This window comes from Clytia hemisphaerica, unplaced genomic scaffold (assembly GCF_902728285.1).
Source record: "Clytia hemisphaerica strain Z4C2 unplaced genomic scaffold, Clytia hemisphaerica genome assembly, whole genome shotgun sequence".
NCBI lineage: Eukaryota > Metazoa > Cnidaria > Hydrozoa > Leptothecata > Clytiidae > Clytia > Clytia hemisphaerica.
In genome coordinates, this window is record NW_027104312.1 from 224,771 (window position 1) to 230,770 (window position 6,000).

At 37.1% G+C, this 6,000-nt stretch overlaps 5 non-coding genes across 5 annotated transcripts; all 5 read left to right on the forward strand.

Annotated features, from left to right (window-relative positions):
* Positions 1–3,090: 3,090 nt before the first annotated feature.
* On the forward strand, positions 3,091–3,162 carry Trnap-agg (transfer RNA proline (anticodon AGG)). Its single transcript has one exon. It is a non-coding gene; the product is annotated as a tRNA-Pro (tRNA).
* A 583-nt stretch (positions 3,163–3,745) lies between these two features.
* On the forward strand, positions 3,746–3,817 carry Trnae-cuc (transfer RNA glutamic acid (anticodon CUC)). Its single transcript has one exon. It is a non-coding gene; the product is annotated as a tRNA-Glu (tRNA).
* Positions 3,818–4,016: 199 nt separating this feature from the next.
* On the forward strand, positions 4,017–4,088 carry Trnap-agg (transfer RNA proline (anticodon AGG)). The gene has a single exon. It is a non-coding gene; the product is annotated as a tRNA-Pro (tRNA).
* A 583-nt stretch (positions 4,089–4,671) lies between these two features.
* On the forward strand, positions 4,672–4,743 carry Trnae-cuc (transfer RNA glutamic acid (anticodon CUC)). Its single transcript has one exon. It is a non-coding gene; the product is annotated as a tRNA-Glu (tRNA).
* Positions 4,744–4,942: 199 nt separating this feature from the next.
* Positions 4,943–5,014, forward strand: Trnap-agg (transfer RNA proline (anticodon AGG)). Its single transcript has one exon. It is a non-coding gene; the product is annotated as a tRNA-Pro (tRNA).
* The last annotated feature ends 986 nt before the right edge of the window (positions 5,015–6,000 follow it).

The following is a 6,000-nucleotide window of genomic DNA, read 5'->3' on the forward strand; positions in this document are numbered from 1 at the left end:
CTAAAATTATAGAGCTTTGTCTCCCTAGAGAATAAGTTGAAAACCCATGTTTCCTAGCCAACCCAGGGTAACCTGATAACAGATTGTGTATTTTCTGGACCAGTACGCTGAAGCTCTAAAGACGTGGGCGAATATATACAATCTGAAGAATATGGTCGCGCGCCTGTTCGCGGACCGCGTAGAATTTTATTTAAGAGGGACAGGTCTGAGTGCAATGTCGACAGGGAAGGGTGTCATGGCCGACAACTTTTGGGTAGGGAGATATGTCAAGTTCTCTCAAAGCAAATTCAGAACTTTTTTGGAAAAGAAGCATGCAAAACATTATTGTATTTCACAAACAAGGTGCATTAATGGATGAATATGCTCAAAAAAGAATCTTTTTTTGCTTTAAACTGGACACACGAGAGAAAACAAAGTATAATAACATTATACACAAATATCACTTCAAAAGAGAGAAAAATCATAAACAAACATCTTTATATTATCAGTAGAAGAAAACTGAAGCTATAGAAAATGAAAACAAACCATTACTGAATACTTTTATGAGGTTTATAAAGTATAACAAGAATCGCAAAATTGCGACTAAATATTTCCTTAAAAATGAAGGTCATTATTGACATATATAAAAAAGCACACATAATAAAGTATATCAGTCAGCACATAATAAAGTATACATATATATTTGTCCAGAAAGAACTGGCATGTTGTTTGCTTTGTTTTGGTGTTTAAAAATATGTACTTATCAGTCCTAAAAAAAAATACAAATTTGAATATATAATGAGGGCAATAAGTCTGGTTAAATGTTACTTTATTCACAAGATTTAAGGATTACTGAAAAAAATACTACTGCAGATGAACTAAACTCAAAAACTAAAACTTTACAATAAATTTACATTACGACAAAGTAAAAATCTACCTTTTAATAGCAACAAAGAAAAAAATGTTGCTCAAGTTTTAAAGCATTTAAAAGCTTTAAACATAGACCTTTTTTAAAGAGGCAGCCATATTGAATAATTATGTACCCAGCATAAAACAATGATACAGCCAGCATAATTAGTCTATTTAGTTCAGTAGTATAGAGAATTCAGATTTGAAAACAGACACTGCATGGTTTACAAGACTAGAGAAAGATGTCACCATCCACAACGGTTCATGAAAAAAATAAAGTATTAATCAAAAAAAGGTTCTCTTTTTTTTGGTAATCAATACACCGTTAACAGTTTTGGGGCTGCGCACGCGTATGAACAATTTCTATTGTTTGATTTGTGGCAACCACGAGAAACTTCACTCTCCCCGTAAAAAATGGTAGGTAACAGCCAGTTCTCATAAAGAAAAAACCCAGCAGAGAAATGTAGGTAAAGAACTCCTTTTTCATCATAACTGCTTTTTTCTCTGGTGAATTTTTGTGAAATTTTCAGGAGAGATACAAAAATTGTCATAATACATGTTCAACATCTAAACATTCTCTTTAAAGGAAGGAAAAAAGGGCAATGTTTACATTTCTCTAACCGTTCCACAGTACTTAAGTGAGCATTTTTACCTCCCGCCTACGGTGGAGATGCGAGACTGTTAAACATGTCTTCCAACAAACAACAATCAATATACCCTAACAGGATCCCACGGTGGTAAACATTATCAACCACAAAACCCACACCACACCAAAATTGTAAAAATAAGTCAATATAATTTCTATCAACAATTTCTCGTAAATGTTTTTTTTTTCCAACATTCGATCTGACGGTCTGACCAATATGGCTGGAGTCTCATGTGTAGAGTGACTGTGTATAACAACAAAAGTTTATTGAAAATCACCCACGGTCAGGTGAAGCTAAAGATTTATCAACCAAACAAAATGACGCCAAGTCAAATCTGTCGATTAAAAATTTCCATGAAAATTACAATCGAAACTTATTCATAAAATGCTTTTTTCAATTTCTGGAGGTGTTCAAAGTTAGAGGTATCATATGTAGAGCCAAGCAATACATGAAAAGTCATTTGCTATCCCATTTGCCATGAGATATACGAGTCAAAAACAAACAAAAACCAACAAATCATGTCTCTTCACTTTCATGCACATCGTTTTTATTGGGGTAACCAGAAAGTCAATCCAAGAACAGCCATCTCCTTATTATGGAGTGGCCAAAACTATTGGTAGGTTGTTTGGAAGTAAAGAAACCCACACAGTTTGATTTATTTAAGATTTAACTGAAAACAACTGCATCTTCTGCAAAAATCATGTTTCAACCTGCTACATAACAACTGCAGTCGGGTCTGCACTAACATGTATAGTTTTATTAAACCGGGCTTGAGAATCCGTAAGGAACTTGTAACATATATTATATATAGTTTATCAGTCGACTTGAATCATGATATATTACTTATACTTCACTGGATGCATTTTTCTCTGTGAAATTAAAAACGGGCGTCAGTCAGGGCGTACGGAAGGCGTTTTGACACGGGAAATTATGATGGAGAAAGCCCGTTTTAACAAATATTTCCCTTTTGGAAAACGGGAAATATTTAATAAAAACCAAAAAAACTTGAGATTTAAAACAATAACAAACATCCATTTTCACCTTCCGCCTCCAATTTGAAAATTTTCCACTCGCAAAGCATTGTGGGACAGAGTTTTAATTCCTATCTATAAAACGAACTTTTCATTGAGGGCCATTTCAATTTTTAAGTTTTCGGCGCAAGACAAAAAGTTGACTTAAAATTTCTGTAGAGAAGGCGGCAATCACAAATATCTTCATTCCGCGTCCTCGTTGGGTCTAAACTCAATTCTACTCAATTTTCGAGAGTCGGTCGGGCCACGCGAAACGAAGATATTTGTGATTGCCGCCAACTTACGTTAGAAAGTAAGTTTTAACTAAACAAGGAAATCCATCACGAATCGCTAAATTTGGTCCTCATGCAAAAAATCGCAAAAATAGCCCATTCACGCATCACGCCAGTGGTGAAGAACTGATGTACTGCCAGATGATAGAGCAAGGCGTCTTGTCCTTTCTCAGCTTGATTGACGATCTTTTTCACAAAATTTTTTCGAAAAAAAAAAAGTTTGCGAAAAATCAAACTGACCTATTTCTCATCGGCCTGTTGGTCTAGTGGTATGATTCTCGCTTAGGGTGCGAGAGGTCCCGGGTTCAACTCCCGGACAGGCCCCTCGTTTGTCAAAAGTCACAGCCTAATGTGTAAAGTGATGTTCCCTTGTGCGGAAAAAATAATGTCATGTGTACTGCCACAGCTTACCGAGTCATGTAAAAGGCATTGCAGACAACTTGTATGCGGTATTGAAGATTCTTTTGACTACAATCATTGGCAGAATATAGGGCACAAAAGGAATTTCCCTTAAAATTTCCGACACCGCAAGTAGTTGTTAAGTGCTTTAACTTAGGGTTAGAAAGTAGAGTTTTAACTCTGAGTTTTAACATGAGACTTAAGACTTAGAATCTTAGGATCTGGGGATCCAAAAGCTTGGGAATGATCCAACTATGCTGAGAATATAGTACTGGAAGCCAGTGAACCTCTTCCAAATAGAAATATTCGAATAGATATAAAAGTAACCATAGCCTTAATGAAATGACATTGTCGCACCAACTTTTAATTCTGCTAAATGCTAAAATAGCCAGAAATGTCAACATACTTTGAACATGACTGTACATCAAGCCAAAACTTTATAAAGTCAAAAAGAATGATCTTTTGATTCCAAAACATGATGAGTTTGATCTCTGTGAGGGCAGTTGTGTCCCGTGTGGTCTAGTGGCTAGGATTCGGCGCTCTCACCGCCGCGGCCGGGGTTCGATTCCCCGCACGGGAGATAGCAACTTTGCATCTCCTTCACAATGCTCAGAGGTTGCTTTGCTTGCAAGTTAGGAAGTGTGGTGATGAACTGATGTACTGCGAGATGATAGAGCAAGGCGTCTTGTCCTTTCTCAGCTTGATTGACGATCTTTTTCATCAAAATTTTTCGAAAAAAAAAAAAGTTTGCGAAAAATCAAACTGACCTATTTCTCATCGGCCTGTTGGTCTAGTGGTATGATTCTCGCTTAGGGTGCGAGAGGTCCCGGGTTCAACTCCCGGACAGGCCCCTCGTTTGTCAAAAGTCACAGCCTAATGTGTAAAGTGATGTTCCCTTGTGAGGAAAAAATAATGTCATGTGTACTGCCACAGCTTACCGAGTCATGTAAAAGGCATTGCAGACAACTTGTATGCGGTATTGAAGATTCTTTTGACTACAATCATTGGCAGAATATAGGGCACAAAAGGAATTTCCCTTAAAATTTCCGACACCGCAAGTAGTTGTTAAGTGCTTTAACTTAGGGTTAGAAAGTAGAGTTTTAACTCTGAGTTTTAACATGAGACTTAAGACTTAGAATCTTAGGATCTGGGGATCCAAAAGCTTGGGAATGATCCAACTATGCTGAGAATATAGTACTGGAAGCCAGTGAACCTCTTCCAAATAGAAATATTCGAATAGATATAAAAGTAACCATAGCCTTAATAAAATGACATTGTCGCACCAACTTTTAATTCTGCTAAATGCTAAAATAGCCAGAAATGTCAACATACTTTGAACATGACTGTACATCAAGCCAAAACTTTATAAAGTCAAAAAGAATGATCTTTTGATTCCAAAACATGATGAGTTTGATCTCTGTGAAGGCAGTTGTGTCCCGTGTGGTCTAGTGGCTAGGATTCGGCGCTCTCACCGCCGCGGCCGGGGTTCGATTCCCCGCACGGGAGATAGCAACTTTGCATCTCCTTCACAATGCTCGGAGGTTGCTTTGCTTGCAAGTTAGGAAGTGTGGTGAAGAACTGATGTACTGCCAGATGATAGAGCAAGGCGTCTTGTCCTTTCTCAGCTTGATTGACGATCTTTTTCATCAAAATTTTTCGAAAAAAAAAAAAGTTTGCGAAAAATCAAACTGACCTATTTCTCATCGGCCTGTTGGTCTAGTGGTATGATTCTCGCTTAGGGTGCGAGAGGTCCCGGGTTCAACTCCCGGACAGGCCCCTCGTTTGTCAAAAGTCACAGCCTAATGTGTAAAGTGATGTTCCCTTGTGCGGAAAAAATAATGTCATGTGTACTGCCACAGCTTACCGAGTCATGTAAAAGGCATTGCAGACAACTTGTATGCGGTATTGAAGATTCTTTTGACTACAATCATTGGCAGAATATAGGGCACAAAAGGAATTTCCCTTAAAATTTCCGACACCGCAAGTAGTTGTTAAGTGCTTTAACTTAGGGTTAGAAAGTAGAGTTTTAACTCTGAGTTTTAACATGAGACTTAAGACTTAGAATCTTAGGCTCTGGGGATGTTAATGTGTTAATGTGTTAATGTGTATATTCTTTAAAGTCGAGAAAAAGTGTACAAAAATGTACTAGCTTTAAAGCTAATAGAGTTCGACTGCCTATTTTACAAAATGAATCATTCATCACCATCAGTTGATGCCCAATCGCTGACGATTTCTTCTGTAGAGTATTTTGGTTTATAATTTGAAGATATTTTTGTTTGGTTTTGTAATTTTTTAACGATTCGTAGTTTTGTTCTTGGGCTTCCTCTAACGCGCCAGTTGAAGTCTTTATTGTTATAGTCTTTGTTAAGTTTCTTTGCTTGTTCGTGCATCTCCTTTATCTTTTTCCGTTCGTTGATTGTGAAATCGTCCGTGATACTTACCTGAAAGAAACAAGTTTCTTTCAGCATGTGTAAATTCTTCATGATAAGATCTTTGTCATGCTGACTTTGTAGGGTGACTTTAAGAGGACGACCGTTTTTTGTTTTTCTGTTTCCTAATCTGTGGTGAGTAACATTTATTTCTGGAACATTGATGTCCTCCAGTAGTTCTCGGAACCGAAATATGTCATATTTTTTCCCATTTTCTTCTTTTTCTTTATCTGGGCCTGAATATTCGAGAAACCCGTGAACGATGATATTCAGTTTTCTAGAGTCTATGTCTTTCTTTTCACTTTCTTCCTTCCGTTTTTGTTGTTCGGCAGAT